Source organism: Calidris pugnax, unplaced genomic scaffold, assembly GCF_001431845.1.
Source record: "Calidris pugnax isolate Ruff unplaced genomic scaffold, ASM143184v1 scaffold81, whole genome shotgun sequence".
Taxonomy (NCBI): Eukaryota; Metazoa; Chordata; class Aves; order Charadriiformes; family Scolopacidae; genus Calidris; species Calidris pugnax.
In genome coordinates, this window is record NW_015090880.1 from 7,156,989 (window position 1) to 7,177,112 (window position 20,124).

Here is a 20,124-nt window from a genome sequence, read left to right on the forward strand (position 1 = left end):
ATGGAGTAAGCGATATTTTGCCCTGCTGCATGGTGGTATAGTTCATAGAATGTCCTGAAAGTCTTCCCAGATGCAGCCAGCCAAATCAAGCCATCTTCATCTGACCTGTGAGGATCTCTTCTCCACTTTGCTGCTTTCTAGGACACACACCCCATCTCCCACCCGGCTGCCATGGCCAAGGGGGTTTCTGCCTGGGGAGCACTGCACAAGGACCCATATTCCCCACCTGCAAAGGAAGTTTGCTCGGTGAATGCATCTGCAAAAAAACACCTCTTGACACAGTCTGCTGCCTCCTGGTCCAGCCTTTGGTATTTCTCTGCCAAGGTTTTAATGCTTTTGAGGAGTTTTGCAGGCAGGGTCAGGCAGGAGGGGCAGCAGCAGGACTCGCACCAGGGTATAGCAGGCAGGAGACTCTGCAATGATGTGACCAACACCATCCAACATCTTCCAAAGCCTCTTGAGACCGAGAGTCAAAGATGTTGGATGCCACAAGTCCTGAGTGATCAACTGGGAGCCCCTCCGAAAACAGATGATCAGAGTAAGCAATCACTTGAACCAGGCACCCCAAAATCCGTGTGACCTTCAGAAATCTTTGTTTTCACCTGTCAAAGCAGCACCGAAGCCATCAAAGCCATGACAAAATGATTAATTAAAGGACAACTGATGATACTAATTTTCTTTCTTGACTTTTTAAGTTGAAGTCGGTGTGTCATTTTGACATACTAAACACCTACAGCATGTAGATACTCGGTGTGTTTCTACTTTGACACCCACATGGACGCTGACTGAGCCCCAGCGCAGGAGAGCGGAGAGGGAAACTGTCCTTGAAATATCCGGGATGCAGAGAAATTCTCACCTGCATCTTCCCTGAGAGCTGGCAGCGCTGCTGGGATCCGAAGGCCACTGCTGCCATCTGGTGTCACTGTCACCCCATGTAGGAGAGCTGGGACCGTGTCAGGCTGAAGTTGTATTCACTCAAGCTGGATAAATGAGAAGCGATTTGGTCCCAGACATTGAGGAAGGACAAAGTCTTCGCTGGCAAGGGATGGCTCTGCACATCTGAGCTGCCTCGTGTCCATCTTCATCTAAAAGGAACAAGCTTGTGTGCTTGAAGATAACAGAAGGAGACGTAAGAAAGGAGAAGAGAAATTGCTTAAAAGGCTCTTTGCTGAGAGGAGAGATGGTCTAACAGTGTGAGTTACGATCAGCAGTTGTGGTCATCCTGCTCCAGCAGAGACACGGGGGAATGCTCGTGGAAGGGGGAGGTTTGGAAAATTACAGAGAGAAGGGGGAAGTTCAGAGATCTGGGAAATCAAACTAGAGCCATGTGGGGAGGAAGAGGCAGCGGCTTGGTCATGAGTTAAATCTTCCAAGACTTGATCTTAAGTAGTTTTATGTATGAAAGCAACATTTCCTTAAGGTTAAAATGCATCCTCACTGGGAATGGGGGACCATTTGGAAGAGAGGACAGCTCTTCCACAGCCATTTGTTGTGCAGCGTTTTCCTGGTCTACCTTTTGTTTGGTTGCCAACCCTCAGATGCCCTGCAAGCCCTGGTCCTGTAACTACACCATCTCCTTCACCAAAAGACAGCATTCATATAGACATTCCTTGCACTTTCACAGTCCTAGGGGACAGCCCTGTTCTCTCCTTCGTCCCAGCACTCTGACCACTGTGGCAGAACATGCCCCCTGTGTGATAAGTTCAAGTTTCAAACCCACTTTCCTCCCTTTCCCAGCGTGATGCTGACTCCAGGCTGCCCGACCAGCATTTGTTATACAGGGCTGTGGAAACTTGGATTTGGGACATCATTTGGGGCTGAACAGCTTGGATGCTGGGGACAGTGGTCACAGAGGGCCACCAGAGCTGTGGGAGCTCGGGCACAGCACTGGGTGCCACCACACTGCCCCAGCTCCCTGCAAGCACACACACAACTCTCTGCCATGCTGGGTCATTTTGGAGCCATCCAGGGGACATTAGTGGTATTAATTAGGTGACCAGGTGTGTCATGCAGTTTCCTCTGACCATGATGCATCACTGTGCTTATTTTCATCAACTTAACTCCCAGGAAAAAAAAAAGTAAATAGTAGTGATCTGGGAAAAGGCTCCTTTGCCTCCTGATTTGCCATCAGAGTGAGAGCTTGCAGGGCTGTGTCTTGGAGCTGTGTGTGCATTTGCCTGTGGAAATCACTGTGGTGCATCAACATGGGCCTGGGGGCAGCGTCAGGCCCCACGGAGCACCAGGGACCTCCCTCCAGGGCTGGGGGTCAGCTGGCTGATGGGTTCACTGAACCCTGGTAAGAGCCCGGCTAGCAGGAGTGGTGTGTTTCTGATTTATAAGTGTTTCTGTTACATGAAGGAGTGATCTATTTCAAAGAGATCAGTGCCTCTTGTCACCACAAAGGCCAACCTCTCTTGGCATGAGCCAGTTGAACAGACACTGGATGCTGCAAGACCCAGGTGACATCACAAGAGGAGGGCCTGTGGCCTCCTATTCCCTCAGGAGACAATTTTACTCAGCAGGGAATCAAGCCAACAAGACTAGTTATAAATTTTTTAAGTGATGGCAGTGGAAGGACTCACTCATCACGTCCCTTTTGCTGTCTACAGGTTGGAAAGCCACAGCTTCTGGCTGAACTGCGTAGCACTGAAAGCAGCTGACTCAATTCACCAGCAATTACAGATCCAGGGCACAGATTTGCACCAGGAGAGATGCTCCAGAATCTCTCCCGAGGGGCAAGGATAAAGTTACATTTAAGGCTATTTCCTAAACATTATTCTGGTGAATGCCCACTTACCCTGCCCACTCCCAGGCCTCCCAGTCTGCTCAGCAGCCGTGCACATCTGCCTTACAGCCTTGGCATGGTCCAGGCAGCTCCACAGGTGTCAAACCAGGAGAACAGGAGAAGGTCCCAGTTGCTGAGGCTGTTGTCCATCTCAGCCCCTGCAGCAGAGATCTGCTTTAAGGTCACTTTTCTCAGAGGCACAGTGATATCTAGTTATGCCACCCCACTCGTTAGATATGGTTATAGCTCCAGTTCTTTTTTTAAGTAGCAATCACGATGCATGTTAGCAAAAAACTTGGGGTTTTTGCAATCTCACTTGTCCCCAGGGATTTTTCAGCCCTGTAGCCACACAGACACATCTGTGCACTTGCATAGGCATAAATGAGGGGGTACAGTAGCAGTGGTTTAATCATACAAGGATTTAGACATGGGCTTTACTTTACACACTGTGAAGAGCTCCAAAAGAATTGCAGGAGGATGATAAATGGGGATTAGGAAGTTGGCCAGGGGTGTGGGAAGAGCTGTGTTCAATTCCCTGCTTTGGCAAAACATCCTTTGCTGTTTTGAGCAAATCATGTAGGTCCAGCGCCTTGAAGCCTCATGGGAGTTACTCTTTTACATCCCCAGAGACTTAACCCAAGGGCCACAACTGTAAAATGAAACTCTCCTGCCAACCAAGGTGCCCAGATGTTAAATCTCATCATGGACTCAGGTGCAGAGCTGATGGGACAAGAGGGACTGTACATCAAGAGGCAGATGGGGTTTGGGGGGGCTGGAAAGGCAAACAGCCTGGACAACCTGGTGCACACCAGTTAAACTGTGGACCTGCTTCTAGAAAAGAAGAAAATATCTTCTGGGAGAGTCAGTGTGGATAGAAATAGGGCTTTGCATTCATTCCCTTGCTACTTTCTGCATCATCCCAAATCTCAGTGTGGCCAGTTCCCTGCCGCGTCCCCAGCTCTGGGGTCCAAGAGGGCTCCAGTGCAGGGATCTCCATGCTCTCTTGGATCCAGCAGAGCCAAGGAACCCCAAGAAGTAAATGCAAGATTTTCCAAGCCCTTCCATTTGCTGCAATTCCCGTTCTTCAGGCACTGCCCCATAAAAAAATAGATCCACAAGTTACACATGAAATAAAGCCAGCAGAACGGGAACAATAATTATTTGATCAGCTCCCAGGGTATCAAATAGCAGTAAATTGAGCTTCAGTTAAAAAGCAGACAATTTTTAGTGTCACACTGCTACATTTTCAAAGCTAATTTAACTATTCCATTAAAAAATGAAAACATATTCAAATTAAAACACCCATAAGATATGAAAGGAGGGAAAAAAGCCTCATTGGAGAGAGGACATGAAATGCATCAGTAATTTCCCATCAGGCTACAGTTCCCTTAACTGGCCATGACAGTCAAAGATGAAATAGAAATTTCTATATCAAACAGGAACACAAAGGAGTGCTGACCTTTGATCAAATGTCTGTTTGTAGTTTTGACAAGAAAATTTGCATTAAAAGAATTTATGCTGGACACTTACAGGAGAAGTTAACTCCCAGCATGTAAAGGAAGAGAGAGGTCAAACCATCCTTAAACAGCCTGTCAGATGAAAGCTGTGCTCTCCTTGCTGCTGAGCTATGTGAAGTTTCGACCCGTTCGGGCTCTTTTTCTGAAATCCCAGTGCTGCGAGTTTTGCGATGCAATTTTTCAAAGTGGTATTTATGCCGGTTTGGGGAAAAAAAAAAACTATTTCAGGCAAACAAAGGCTTTCTCACACAAAGAAAATCCACTTTTAGCATAGCAGCAGAAGGCATATAAAAAAAAACATCAAAAAGCACTGATTAATTATAATATTTAAGCTATAGGCTTAGCTGATCCTCCTTGTTTTCCAGCAGGAAAAATTAAAAACAAAGAAGGAAGCAGGCTGAGAAGGGAGGTGTGGGTCTGTTTGGCCCCAAAGCACCAGTTTGCAAGGGGGGCTGCTGGAAACCTGCCCCAGAGGCACCGCTTCATCATCGGCCCCTGCTTGAAAGCAAATGTGAGCTCACAGCGATGCTGCTCTGCCTGTAAGGTGGCAGGTGTCGAAACATTCCGCTGAGAAATAGCAGATGAACGAGGTATTTTGAGGTGGTTACGTAAATAAGAGGAATTTGTGGAAATCCATAAGAATGGGGAGATTTGGGGGTTATCTTGTCAGGGAGATTCCTGCTGCTTATTTGAACTCCTACTACAACCACGCAATAGCAGTCATTTTCATAGAGGTTTTTACAAAAGGTCCCACACGGTGCAGCTAAGGGATTTACCACATTCCTTCAGCAAATGATGGCCTCTCCAACACATGTGATAAGCTCTTGGATTGTCTCCTTTCTTCCTTATACTTATTTCTTTACTATTTCCAAGGTTGTCCCGTTTCCTCACAGGCATGGTTTTGCAGCCTGTGGCATTCCACCCTGAAATGTTCCCCATTAAGGACTGGGATGGATTTTTGGGTGCTTCCAGGTCTCCCTCATCTGTGGTCCTATACTGAGGTTTATTACTGCAATAATAACCACTTCCATGCCATGGTCTACTCACAATCATTGACACATTTCGTTTGTTAATTAAAGATAGCACTGAAGATCTCCTGCATTCCCCCAAAGGGCTGTCTTGCCTCTTTTTTTTGCCTTTTAACTGGAAGTTAAGCCCTGTGAGTGCTTTCCCAGTGGGAACACTTCCCCAGGTGGGTGTTCAGGGGCACCTGGTTTCCAGCTGCCTGCGAGATGCCCAGTGCAGCCCAGCCGAGCATCCTGGGTCTGGCCAGGAGAGGTCAGTGAACACACACACAGAACCCACAGTCTCCAAATCTGGCAATAAAGCTATTGTATCTAATGAAAAGAAGCATTTGGCAGTTTCAAGCTCCAGAAATAGGAGATAGACATCATCCCCAGGTACCAGAGGCTGGTACCAGAGTTGGTTGTCCTTTGGAAGGGTGCACCAAGGCATCAGCGTGGCCTGATCCAAGGGGAGCTGGCAGCCGATCAGGGTCAGCAAGCCTTCCAGATGTGCTCCCTGGACCAGCAGCTGCTTCAGCCTTTCCCATCCGCTCAACTGGTTATCCTCCAAGATAAAAATTTCTCCTGGAAACATGCAGGAACCAGGCTATAAAATTTAAGTGTGCAGTCCTGCTAGGGCTGCCAGCAGTGGAGGTGAAAATCTCACCCAGGGTCTCCAGGTGCCAAGTGCCCTTGGAGGGGAAAGTGCTAAACACTTTGGGAATACTTCTCAATACATCTCAAACTGACATGTTTTCCATTGGATAGTCTTTCTGCTTCCCTGTCTATCTGGCAGTTAATTGACCTGCAAGAGCCCCAACATCCAATGCTCAGTAAGGGTAACAGTGATCTCCATGCTGCATGTGGGGCACAGTGACACCAGGAGATTGCCCTCCAGAGAGGAGTGGGGATGGGAAGAGAAACTGGGCTGGAGTTTTATAGCAACAGCTCAGTAGCCAAGAGTTCTGTGCTGCATCTGTTCTTTGGAGTCACTAGTCTCATTCCTTGTTCAATTCATTTTATAGATTTTGAGGACTGTCCATGAGCCCAAAACATCTATTTCCTAAGCCTATTATGGTGTGTGGCTTATTTCAAATATTCACACTCTTGGCGTTTCCTCTCAATGTGATTTGAGCTTCAGCTAGGTTTTTCCTATTGCTTAGTATGGGTCTAGTCCCAAATCCTTCAAAGTTATAGGAGACTTTTAGCAAGCTTAAGCTTGAATCAAGCATCTAGTTTGGTCATCAGCAACGCTATTGATACAGGCCCTTCCTTCCAGTGTGGGGCCCTTTATAGGACAGGGTTACAAACACTATGTTGGCTCTTTAACATATTTAACTAATAGATAGTAGTAGATACATGCTGATAACAGGAACACACACAGTCACTTACCCTGGGCACTACCAGAATATTAAATTATTGGTTAGGAAGTGGAGTGAAATGCTTCTGCTGGGAACGGGTGCCCAGTTCAAATGCTATCGTGGCATTTGGGTTAGGAAGGGAAATCTCCTGGTTAAAGGGTACAGAGAAAGAATTTCCAGCACCCAGAAAAAGCAATGTTGGAACTCGTGACTGAATTAAAGCTGAATTAAATCTTAGAGGGGAGGATCTTGGCTACCATCCCCACAAGCAGACTTGCCTGCCCCATCCTCTCCTCTTTCTGCTGCTTCCTTAGTGCTCAAAAGAAAGACTTCAGCTGAGCAGCTTCAGCTGCTTTTCCTGCTGCTTGGAAACTAGGAGCAGCTCATTTCAAGCAGATATTATCTGAGTTCATTCGAGCTATACCATTTCATGCCAGTGACGAATCTTGCTCTCGAACTCCAGCTGTCGGAGTTGCCATCCAAGAAAAAAACACATGCCCTAGTCCACCTGCTTCTTTACCCCAGGATGGGGATCTTCCTCCTGTGACCTCTATACAGCGACCCCAGGGATGGTGTAAATGAAAAAAGCCTATATTCAGGCAAGCCAGAGTCTTCCAGGAACCCCAGGACAGAGTTGGTGATCACTGGAAATCATCTTTTATGAGTCTGGAAGAGTCCCTACCTGCTCCTGGAGGCCTGGGCATGCACAAGGATGAAGGAAGCCACATCCTGAGCATCCTAAACTTCTGCAGCTGATTCCCTACCGTAAGCAAAGAGAGAAACTTAGGGGTGAGAAATAACCGCAGTGCTTGGAAGGCGAAGTCCAAGTTTAATGGCTAAAACTTGTCCATAATAAATGCATTTCCACCCTGGTTCCTGACTGTGAGCAAAAAGCAGCCAAAAACGGCATATGAATTATTACTTGCTGGCCTCTGTGACCAAAGATTTTGACATTGCAGGAAAGCAAAACCATCTGGAGCAGAAGGCTGGGAAGGGTGAGGCTACCCAGGGCAAGGGCAGCTTTCTGAAACAAACCGTATTAAGCCACAGGAAAAGAAAAGAAATGTTCTGCTTGAAAAAAAAACAAACAAAACCATGCACACAGCCCCAAATGACAGAAAAAGGAGCATTGCATTGAAGAACCAATTGACCAAGCTACATTTAGGACATGCAACACAGTGTTTCATCTTAGCAGGTAGGTGGAGTTGGAAGCAGGCTTTGCCTGCTTTGGGGGCACCAAGCAATGTCACAAGCAAGAGCGAGTGGTGGCCATCGTGACCAGTAGTCACCCTCATTGGAGGTTCCTGCACAGGCTATATTACATGGCTGTTAATTAGAGAGCAGGATGCCAAGTCATAAAAATCCAGATGTTCAAATAATACATACGCGTAGCCTCAGTCACTAATATTTTACAAACCGAGGAGCGCAGCAAAAGCAAAGCACTTCTGTCAAGAGCAGCTGATCTGAAATCAAAGAGCAAATTGCTCAGACAACTTGTACGCCTGTTAAAAAGTGAAGTCGCTCAAACAGCAGATTACAGCTGAGGGAGAGCAGCTGTCATTGCTGCAAATGCGGTGGAAGGAGCTGATGGACACACAAAAGAAAAGGCAAATGCCATCTCCCCAGAGTGAGAAACATCCAGAGGAGGATTTCTAAGTTCGGATTTGTCAAAAGTGTCTTAATTTGACAATAAGTCTCACTTATCTGGGGATTGGTGGGAATTGAATCGGTCCTTGTGCTGGTGAATGAGGAGGAACCATGAGGGAGGGTGTCAGAGCACCTTCACCTCTTGTACCACTCCCATCGGAGGAGTGAAAAGAGCAAGCAGGAGAATTTGAGCAGAGATTGATGGGAAGAAGTGCAGCTGGGATGCCCAGGTCTGTGAGGACAGCGGTCCCTATCATGAAGAGGTTAGGGCTGTTCAGGCAGGAGCCCACCCCACTGTGCCTGTGTCTCCAGGAGCTGGGCTGGCCCCACAGCTGCCTCCTGTGAGCACTTCCTAACCCACCTGCTCTAATACACTCTGAGAAAGCCATGAGAGAGGATCTTGCAGCCCATGCTGCCTCCCTTGCCCTGCCAGGAGAGCAGCAGTGTGTTCAGTGTGCTGGGACCTGGGGGAGGCTGGATGACCAGAGACCCTACACCTCACCTTTTAGCATCTCTCTGCAAGTCTGAGTGGAAGGAGGAAGCTCCAGCTCCCTCCAGTTAACCAAACCTCCAGAGCCACCCCCAAGGTCCCTGATACACCCCATGAGTGGGTACCCCATGGTGAGCACAGATGGTCCACCATTAGGAGCAGCTCTGCAGCTGGTGGCAGCAAGCTCAGAGCAGGTTATTTTGGGGGGTGAGCTGACTTAGCTCTCAATATCCAAATATTTCACTCTAGGGAGGTGGCATCTTCTCGTCTCCCTTGTCCTATGTATTTGTTGTGGTTTGGTTTGCAATGCAAAGCCATAGAAGCTCTGACTGAGGGCAGAGGGATGTGCCCATCTTATTTGAAGTGCAGCCTTCTGCACTCATAGAGGCACATCATGAATCCCTCCAGCACTCAGAAGAAGCCAATTAAGTTCACAGGAGGTGGAAGGAGGCGGGTGGCCTTCTGGCCCGGCCATCCCTCCCTCCTCTGCCACCATGACAGGGACAGTGAAGAGCTGTGTCAGAGCTGTTTCATGTCCTGCCAGCACAGTCCCCATGGCCTCTGCTCCCTCCAGGGAAGGGGTGGTGGGTCGAGGGGCCCATTCCTGGAGGCAGGATTGGGGCTCAGCACCCCTTGGCAGGGCTGTGAATCTACTGGTGTGACTTGTCCTTACTCCATCCCCTCTTGTGACCACTGAAAGTGTTTTATTTTCCTCCCCCGGATGGTCCTTGGCTGCATCAGCTCTTTTCCTTGCACAATTAGGAAGGCGGCCAGAGACTATCATCACATAGAAGAGGTTCCAAATAACCTCAAAAATAAAAGATTTCTAGCACGTACCCCCATAAACACTGGTTGGGATGAGCTCTGATATTCCAGAACACATTCAAGGACATGCTTAAGCCCCACTGAAGCCTGTGATCTCCTGCAGAGAGGCCACGCTCCCGGAGCAGGAGGTGGAGAGATGCCACCTGGACCATGGGTGGCATTTCTAGCCTTTTTCTACTTTTCAACTGAGATTTCTCAGTTATCTCGTTCGTGCCGAATCGAGCTGATCTCAAACAACCCTCAGTCTCTCATCCTGCTGGTGCACACTGCAAACATCCTATTCTGAGGGCGATGGGCACGGCACAGGTCAGGGAAAGCATCGGAAAACCAAAACATTTTGTGAGGAAAGCCGGCACGTTCCGTGGGCTTTGTGAGAAGCGGGTTCACCTGGAGGAGCGCAGAAAGCTGAACCCCTGCCAGAGGGATAATCTGGTAAACTTCCTAATGAATATTTCTGCAACACAAAGTCTCTTTGTGGATTTAAATTAATCTAAAACACATTCATTAATTCATAGCTAAGAATTGAATTATGTTTTGTTGCTGACCTCCATGTTGTTTGTCTGTAACTAGATTTCCCCTAGAAGGCAGCAGTGCTATTTAATCATAATGCCAACCTTTGGATCTACTTCAGCAGCAATTACCCTGAGCTTTGACTTTGATATAATTTATATTTCAGAACACATCATAAATAACTCTTTCTTCTCCTTTCAGTACGGCTGTGTGAATGTGTGCAAACCCATGGAAATATGAATTGCTGCCTATTTGTCCCATTCCGGCTGCGTGAGTGAATGCTGCTGCCCCGGCCACACGTCCCCGGCCACCCCAGTCTGCCCCATGGGGACACTTTCATGTTCTTGTGGTGTGGGATGAGTGCTGTGTGTGCTCATCATCAAGCTCCACCAGCAATACCACCAGGCAGAGCGGTCCCAGAGGTCCCGTAAGATGGAACCAGCCTATGGACCACAGCTGAGACATGTAGGACAATCTGAGACAATCTAGGACATGTCGCTTCAGTTTCCTGGGACTCAATGCCCAAAATACATTTTAAAAAAGGAAGAAACTTTAAGGAATATTTACTATCCTAACTGCTTGTGTAATAACCGTCCTTACCCCTTAGACTTGGGTGCAGCCAGTCGTCCCACGTTCAGATAATCGTGGCAAGTCTTCTCGTCCCTCTTCTATTCCTTTCAATAATTCGCCGTTTCTTTTAATGGAGACTGGTTCAGCCCCTTGCTTGGATCAGAAGAAAGATGAGGTTAGTCATGTTTCAGTTAGGAAGAGACCAAGGACAAAGTCTAAAAACCAGCACTATCAGATTCCCAAACAATTTAATAAATTTAATCCCAAATCATCAAAAATTCTATGAGATTTCTGCCTTTTTGGATCAAGTAAAATTCCATTAAGCAGGTTGGCTGTTTAGATGCCGACCTTTGGGTTCTGCTACTTTGGGTTCTGGACAGGATTTTTAATGCTTCTATCTGCTTTGAAATTCAGGAAGAAAATCAGTTCTGGGTTCCAGTTTTGGCCACTCTCGATTTTCAACCAGTTATGAGCGTGTCAGCAAAGACCTGCTCATGTGGGAATGGGCTCAGCTTCTTCACAAATAACAGGTATTTCCAGTGCCACCAGGCAAACAACCCAAATCCTGAAAACAGCATAAGTGCTTCATGTCTCAGCTGCTGGCAGCTGTGCTGAGAAACAGCGCTGGTAGCTACAGTGGGATCCCAGCTATCGGGATGCAGGTAGCAGGAGGAGTAACTCCTACTAGAGCAAACCTGGTGGCAAAGGGCATGTTTAGATACTACATGTTTGCACCAGCAAAGGAGTGTGAATCCTAATCATGCTGAGAAACCCCCTCATGTGGGGTGGTGGAAACACCATCTGAATGCACAGGAGGGTTTGCAGGGCTGTGTTCACCAGGGAAAATAAGAGTGAAGGTGCAGCATGAGCTCCATGACGCCATGCTCTTCCAGCTGCTGAAAGTAGGAGTCATTTGCTCTCAGTGAAGTGCAAGGATTTTAAGTGTATCTGTCAAGCCTGGCAGAAGAGGGGAAATGGCAGCAGAAATCTTACATGTGCAATGAGCAGAATTGGGTCTTCACAGAAGCAGTGGGGGTTTTTTACTGTTATTTAGTTTGTTATGGATGAGTTTGACCAAAGAGGATGGCAGATTGCAGAAATTATTATGCATTGATTTTTTTTTAATATTATTTTATCCTAATGTCAAAATGAGACTAAAAAGTGCTTCTGCAGGAGTCCAATGTAGCCTTGCAATTAAATTCAAGTTGCTTTCATGAAGAATGACAGCCCAGCGGTGGGGAAAAAAAAAGCTGCAAAAACAATTTTCAAGACTGTCAAAGCAATCAAGTAACACCCGTTAACTTCTGCTCAGGAACAAAACTTCAGGCCTCTCCCAAAACTTCCTTATATAACCAGCTTTTCCAACTCTGTGCAGATGGAGGGTAGCAGGAGGATGGCTGGTTTGGGCACAAGCCAGGTTCAGGTTGTGCCCATCCAGTGCTTTGCTGTAGTTTTTGCATGTTTCTCTAGGCTCCTTGGAGTGCCTGAAAGGGCAGAATTTGGGTATCTGCACTCAAATGTGAAAACAGACTTGGTTGTTGTCCGTGTCCCCCATCCCTGGATGCTCCTGTGTATGGGATGTGCCTGAGGTGCTCTGCGTTGTGCTGAGGCAGGTGGAGAACCTCTGTGACCTTGCACACCCATGTGGCTCAGCACCTCCACCTCCTCCAGGACAGACCCCTCAAACCCTGCCGAGCAACCAGCTCCAGAAATGCCTTTGACTCTCTATTGCCAACAGCGGATTTGCACCACAAGTTCATCCTGTCGCCATCCACGTGTCAATCAGGGTGGGTTTTTTATTTTCACTGCACTGAATTGGTCACAGACTCCCTGTTTTAGTGACCAGGTCTCACTGTATTGGACCACAAGAAAGCTCCAGGCTCCAGCCATGAGTGGTGATGGAGGGAACCTAAGGGTGCAAAAGCGTATTTATCAACTACAGTTGTATCATCTTTGTCCAACTAGGAAGGCTTCACCTCAACAGGAATGCAATAATCCTGCATGCTGAAGGCCCGGCTTTCATGAGTCTAGTACAAAAACGGTGGCTTCACCAAACCCCAAAGTGTCGATTCACAGAAATGTTTGTCACTTACCAGTAAAATCCAGTAATCGGGTACAAACTCTGCCTTTTGGCTGCCCTGGGGTGGGTGGGTCCCAGATGAGGCAGCCCCAGCCCAAAGCAGGGACTGAAACCCTAAACACCAAAGCCCTAAATTTGTGTATTCAAAAGGATGGAAAATTCCTGTGAATGCTTCATGCTGCTTAGCCCGCACAAGCCGCCTGAAACATGGGGGTTTGATAACATTGGGATGACCCCTGCCTTTACGGTTCAGCAGTTTTTCATGGCAGCTGCTGTCCATCATCTGTTTTGCGCGTTGGCCAGGTGGGCCCAAAAATAAACTCCCTGTTACCAGCCGTGATTATAACCAGCTTGCATTGCAGAAGGGCTCCTGCCATGACCCTCTGCCCTCTCCCATCACTGGGAGAACTCAACCAGTGACTTCTGCGTCAAGCTTAATGTTGTGCAGTTGGGCTGGAGGATCAGGAACTAACCCTGAAGGCTCCAAACAGGAGAGAAGTTACTAATGCTGATCCCTTCAAATTAAAATTCCCGTTCAAGCCAAGCTCCTGCTTCTCACATGGCTCCATCACCCAATTGGGACATCAGTTGTGCCAGAAGTGCCTTTGCTGGCCACCTTAGGCAAGTCTCCCCGTGGCTGATACCACTGCATCACGCTGTGTTTAGGCTGGCACAGTCTTTGGGAACTTTTCACTCTGTTTCTCAATAAAAAGCCTTTGAGTTAACAACCTGCATTTTTTCCATCTGATTATTCTTCATTGGGATCCTTATAAGTGAAGTACCATCCAGAGACAATGGCCATGGCCCATAAATTTAATTACTAACCTTTAATTCATAGGTGGCAGAAACAGTTCTTCAAGCATCTGAGTTAATCAGGCTTTGCTGACAGTGGCAATCAATTGTTCAGCGGTCTACTTTTTGCTTAATTACTGTTGGACTACATTGCATTTTCAAAATGTCAAGCATCCTCTTTTAGAAATGCAATAAATCATTTCTCCTCGGCGTGCAAGGCTAGGATAGGAGACTATTATTCTCTCACACCTGACCTTGTCTACAAGGAGCAGAAATTGATCATTTACTGTAGCAGTGAAATATCATTTAAGGAAAAATGAGTCTTAACTAAGAACTTCAACTCGCTAAAAGGAAGGAGAGTTTCTTTCTGGCCATGCAAGGAGGATGCTGGCGTGGGGATGTGGATCTCTTAAAACTCTTTCATTAAGGAGGCACCATCAACACTGGGGATCAAGTATCAGAGTATGAATTGCAGCAGGAATCCACAAAGCACTTGTACCAAGACTTTCACTGTGTCCCAGGGAGGGATACTCTGATTCTTGTTCTTCCAATATCAGGCCAGGATATTTGTCTGTCAAGCAGAGAGTCATCTAGTCATCTTGGTTTCAAACAGGATGTCTTGGTGGAGGCAATTTAGTCAGTCAGACTGACTTGGAGAAGACAAAACTTGACTATTTGTTCAAAAGTGAGATTGCATTAATTCAGAAGAATTAGGGCACTTCTCAGAGCATGACTTTTCCAAGAGAAACATCTCATGGTCCCACCAGCCCCACCCGTGACCACTCACGCCACAGTCAGTTGCATGAACCTGCATGGGTAGAGGTGGAGGGGCCGTTTGCTGGAGCTGTGGCCTCCAGAGTGCCTGTAGCTCAGATGGACAGAGAAGAGGCAGTTTCTTCACAGCACAGCTCTGCTGTTTGTGCCTCACCTGGACCCGATTCTACCCTAAGAGACTGCTGCCGAGGATAGGTCCATTCCCATTTGTCTCCAAGAAGTTGTGGGCAATTGTTTAATTGTGTGTATTTACAGAGACTAATGCCAAAGAAACCTGCTCTCTGCTCAGTCCCCAGAGACTGATGGGGTAGAAGTAATAAATGACATCTTCCTTGCTGAGAAAAAGGAGGCATTTTCAACAACAAGATTGTGCTCAAGCATGTTGAGAGTGGTACATGGATTGTGGCTAGTGTCAGCCAAGATGATATGCAGATAAAAGACATCCTCTGAGGATGCTGCCAGAAATAAGAAAGAAGGGCTGTGCGGTGAATCATATGGATCAAATTTCCTCTCTCATTGTGTTTTAATAAAAAAGCTTTTCGCCAGCTCCCAAGGGTACCAATGAAAATTTCCTTCAAACCAGAGGTAGGATGGGTTTTTTTGGCTTTTTTTTTTTCATTAAACATACATGCGTTCAGAAATAAGCGTGTTTTCCTTCTGGAAATTGAGCTGATTCAAGCCGGCAGCCAACAGCAAACAAAGTGAAATCAAGAAATGAAAATGAAGCAATAAAATGTTTAGCACTTGCAAGACAATGAAAATCATTTCTTAGAGGAAAAAAGGGAAGGATACAAAAGAAGTCCTTAACCTCAGTTACCATTGCCGTTTTCTTAGCTCAAAACAGATTCAACTTTTCTCCCCATTTATGCCAATGGCATTCGTTTCATCAGGAGTTCGACTGCGTGTGTTGGGCATCACCTGTTGTTTGAAACGTACTGATTTAGTGGCAGCAGAGTGTGATGGGTCGTATGGGAGCTTCCCAACATGAGTATGCCACAAGCTTGCAGGGATCCTGGCCACCAAATTGGGGACATGAGGCACCACCGGGAGAAGACATCCCTGCAGAGCCACCACCGATCATCTGCACATCCCAGTTGTTCCTGCGACTCCAGGGGGGAATCTCAGTGTTGAATAGATTTTCCTCTGCGCGGTGGCCCCAGTTTCTCCACACTGCTGGCCACCATGGCCACCACTGATGCAGCTGCTCCAGGGATTTATGCCCATCTGTCTGTGCCACCAGATTTTGGGACCGAGTCTTTGCTGTTGCAGTTTTTCTAGTTCATATTTCCAGCCATGCCCAAAGGCAGCAGCACTAGAGGGCAGTGCTGAGAAAAAGGAGGCATTTTCAACAACAAGATTGTGCTCAAGCATGTTGAGAGTGGTACATGGATTGTGGCTAGTGTCAGCCAAGATGATATGCAGATAAAAGACATCCTCTGAGGATGCTGCCAGAAATAAGAAAGAAGGGCTGTGCGGTGAATCATATGGATCAAATTTCCTCTCTCATTGTGTTTTAATAAAAAAGCTTTTCGCCAGCTCCCAAGGGTACCAATGAAAATTTCCTTCAAACCAGAGGTAGGATGGGTTTTTTTGGCTTTTTTTTTTTCATTAAACATACATGCGTTCAGAAATAAGCGTGTTTTCCTTCTGGAAATTGAGCTGATTCAAGCCGGCAGCCAACAGCAAACAAAGTGAAATCAAGAAATGAAAATGAAGCAATAAAATGTTTAGCACTTGCAAGACAATGAAAATCATTTCTTAGAGGAAAAAAGGGAAGGATACAAAAGAAGTCCTTAACCTCAGTTACCATTGCCGTTTTCTTAGCTCAAAACAGATTCAACTTTTCTCCCCATTTATGCCAATGGCATTCGTTTCATCAGGAGTTCGACTGCGTGTGTTGGGCATCACCTGTTGTTTGAAACGTACTGATTTAGTGGCAGCAGAGTGTGATGGGTCGTATGGGAGCTTCCCAACATGAGTATGCCACAAGCTTGCAGGGATCCTGGCCACCAAATTGGGGACATGAGGCACCACCGGGAGAAGACATCCCTGCAGAGCCACCACCGATCATCTGCACATCCCAGTTGTTCCTGCGACTCCAGGGGGGAATCTCAGTGTTGAATAGATTTTCCTCTGCGCGGTGGCCCCAGTTTCTCCACACTGCTGGCCACCATGGCCACCACTGATGCAGCTGCTCCAGGGATTTATGCCCATCTGTCTGTGCCACCAGATTTTGGGATCGAGTCTTTGCTGTTGCAGTTTTTCTAGTTCATATTTCCAGCCATGCCCAAAGGCAGCAGCACTAGAGGGCAGTGCCTGCACGCCGTCAGAGCAGGGGGACACATCTCCGGGCTGCCGGGACACCCAGCTTTGGCAGTTTGCTGGCACCTTCCCTTCTCACCTGTGCCCCTCTGCAGGGACAGAAATGGTGCCAGCCGAGGCCGTTAGTTTTGTTGGCTGCAGATGAGGTTGGCAGCGTAAGAGGATGTGCAAGATCGTTCCCAACAAACCCTCGTGGTCAGAGCGAAGCGAGGTGTGATCAGACATGTTGGTTACAGGCACAGGGCAAGCAGTGAAACAACTTAACACGCGTTTTTAGGCCAAAACTCTTATGAACTTTAGGCCAAAACATATGAATTCGTGCTGGGGGGGTGTCCAGCAGTGCAGAGGAGGCAGAACCCCCCTCCAGGCTGCCTGCAGGAGCTGTCGCATGTCTGGCCACACTGGGGGGGACCTCACTGCTACGTCTCTGCTCCAAAGCCATCCTGTGGACACAAATTCCCTTCTGGATCCAGCCGTGCTGGTGAAAACAACTCCTCCACCCTCACTCATCCCCCTGCTGCAGCGGAAAAGCCCATGGACTCGTGTCCAGAGAAAACAGCTGAATTAATTCGGGTTAACCCAAACTGCGGGAGCTAAAGCCCGACCCCAGACTAGAGCTCCACGGGGCTGGCCAGGGTTACAGGGAGCTCTTATCAGCCCAGGCTGCAGGTGATGGGGGAGCTGATCCCCCTTCCTTTGCCAAAAGCATCTTGGAGAGCTCAAACAGGCCAGGAGGAGCCATGGCTTCGGCACAGCAGCTCCACTGCTCGGCTCATCCAGCGCGTGTCATGAGTTAAAAGTCCTCAGCAGTACGGCTGATGCTTTAATCCCTCTCTCTCCATGCCAAAACCAGTTGTACCAGTCTCACCTTGCACCACAAATCCTCACAGGCTCCCTGGATGTCACCCTCCACACTAAAAAGCCATCAGGCCCGAACGGTTTGCCGTGTTAGATAAAGTCCAGACAGATCCAAACTCCTCTGAGCTTTCCTCTGGGGCCCTCTGCAGCTGAATTGACACTCCCGTGACTGATTCCTTCCAGCCTGAAGTATTCCCCTTGATGATCTGCCCATAATGGAAAAACAGCTTTTCCACCTTTCAAATGCAAGCAAGATAAAAAATGCCTTCCTGGTTCGAAAAACATGTGGAACTGCTGCCAAAGAATATGCATGTTAATAACATATCCTTTGTATGAGAAGACGGTGCTGAAATTTCAAGTGATTTCCCCAGAATACAAACAATGCCCAGAGCATGGCAAGCAGATTAAAATACTTCTTGAGTCGCCTTTTAATTTTCATGCCTTTTGTAAAATAAATAAATAAGTACAAATTAGCAGTGTATTACAATCTTCCCAAAGCTCATGTTTTCGCCCCCTAGGATTCCTGCTCCGCAGTTAATAAAAAACAGTTTCATAGATAACAGTTCCCCGAGGCTGAGGTGTTATTTCTACAATAAATTGCTTATTTGAAAAATTGCATTTGGAAAGTTTGAAACCTTTTCTAATTAATCCGGGAGCGTGAGGGAAAGGCTCAGATCCCTCTTCACACCCGGCTTTCTCCAAGTGCTCAAGCACTGCAGGGGGATGCTGCCGGCACGAGAAACTGAGCCTGCAATCTGGAGGCTGACTGGGTTCAGAGAAGAAGGTCTTGGTGATGGTGTTAAGCCACTTTTTTCACCAACCAACTAATCAACCAGCCTAGTTGTTTTGCTGGAATCAGGATCAGGGATGCGGCACAGCAGCCACCTCCAAAAAAAAGGAAAAAAAAAGGTAATTCTGTGCAGAAACAGACGAATCTGCCTTTTCTGGGGAGGAACAAGGGTTTTGCTGCAGCAGGGCATGTTTCTGGCCCCTCGTGGGGAAATGATGCTGCCTTAACACCCCATCGCAGTTTCCATGTGTGGGGGCTGCAGGGCGAGACCGGCTTCAGAAATCTGGTCATACTTCACGCTGATCTTTTCTTTCTTTTGATCAGAAAAAAAAGAAACGCTTCCATTCCCGAGGCGGGGAGGTGAAGTCCTTGGTCAGTAAAGTCACCTACTGTGCTTTGTGGGTTGCAGCTCTGTGCCCAGCTCAGCCCTATATAAGGTCCCCAGGGCGATGGCACTTCTATAGGGCACCGCACCACACAGACAGATGAAAACCAGGCCCCTCCCCTATAGAAAAGTGAGTCCTGCAGCCCCTCCGAGACCGGGACGTTCCTTAAGGCGCTGAGCCACAATACAAAGGCCCAGGACATCTTTTAGGCTTCGATTCATTGAAAAGAGAACATTCTGAGTTAATTAAAAATAAAAGCAGTAGTCTGTGGTGGAACTGGCATAAGATATTCCCTGTGACGCTCTTGCTGCCGGAGGAAGCAATGGGCAGATTTGGGGATTGGGAAAGTCCACACAGAAGGACAGCGTCCTCCTTTGGCCTGGAAAGAGCCAGAATGACCAAACCTCCAGCTTCTTGTCTCCTCAGGGATTTTGGCCTCAGGGAGATGGGTTCAATTGTCCACGTGGCTATCAAGGAGCAAACACAACCATGAAGCGTGAGGTATGGAGGCTGTACCTGAAGACTGCGTGCCTTCCACACAGCTCCTGGAGGTACCCGGGAGGACAGGCAGGATCCACCTCTCCGGTCCCTCCACTACCTCCTGCTACCTGTGAAGTCAGCACTCTGGAAAACAAGGTCAAAGGAAAGAGAGAACACTTGAAAATTTCTGTAAAATGGAGTGATTTCAGGATTCTGAGATGTGGAAATGACTGTGAACTCTAAAGCATTTATTTTTTAAAAAACAAAATCAGGTTTCCCGTTTTTAAAACTCAGCTAATGAAAAAATAAATAAATATGGGGCCTCGCTTTTGCAAATGTGTATTTATGGAGACCACCCTCTCACCCTTCATCTTTCCAGACTAAACAAGCTGGTTTAGCTTCTTCTCTGAGAGACTCCCCATTGCCTTGCCATCATGCAGCTTCCCATGCATCCATTTCAGCTACAAGTCTTTGAACGTGGGCAACCAAAATCATATGCACTGCCCTAGATGGTGCCTCACCCACAGCCTCTACAAGCTCAGTACATACATCCCAGATCCTCCTGGGAACATTTGACCTGCATCATTCTCAGAGCATATTTTGTCCTCTGCAAGGACTTTTCCTCTATGGCCCTTCCAACACATTTGCAACTGAAAAAGGACATCAAGGGCGTTGGTTTCCATCTTTTCCATCCACTTAGTATCCTTCTGGTGCACAGTCTCCTTTCATACTAGTGACAGCTATGGAGAACAGCTCATCACAGGCATGGGGACAAGAGTAGGGTGCACTTGGGTGTCTTCATCCCCAAGATCCTAAAATTTCTACCCAGCTTATGGAGACAGAGAGAGCCCATGTTGGTCTGCCATGAATGTATATCACGGGAAAGGTGCAAATGGACAGACAACGTCCTCAGACTTGTCTTTATTAAATGGA

At 47.4% G+C, this 20,124-nt stretch overlaps 1 long non-coding RNA gene across 1 annotated transcript; it reads right to left on the reverse strand.

Annotated features, from left to right (window-relative positions):
- Positions 1–1,005: 1,005 nt before the first annotated feature.
- LOC106890734 lies at positions 1,006–10,830 on the reverse strand. Its single transcript, XR_001412570.1, has 3 exons — positions 10,740–10,830; positions 2,798–2,943; positions 1,006–1,107 (listed from the first exon to the last, which is right to left on the reverse strand). It is a non-coding gene; the product is annotated as an uncharacterized LOC106890734 (long non-coding RNA).
- Positions 10,831–20,124: the final 9,294 nt, after the last annotated feature.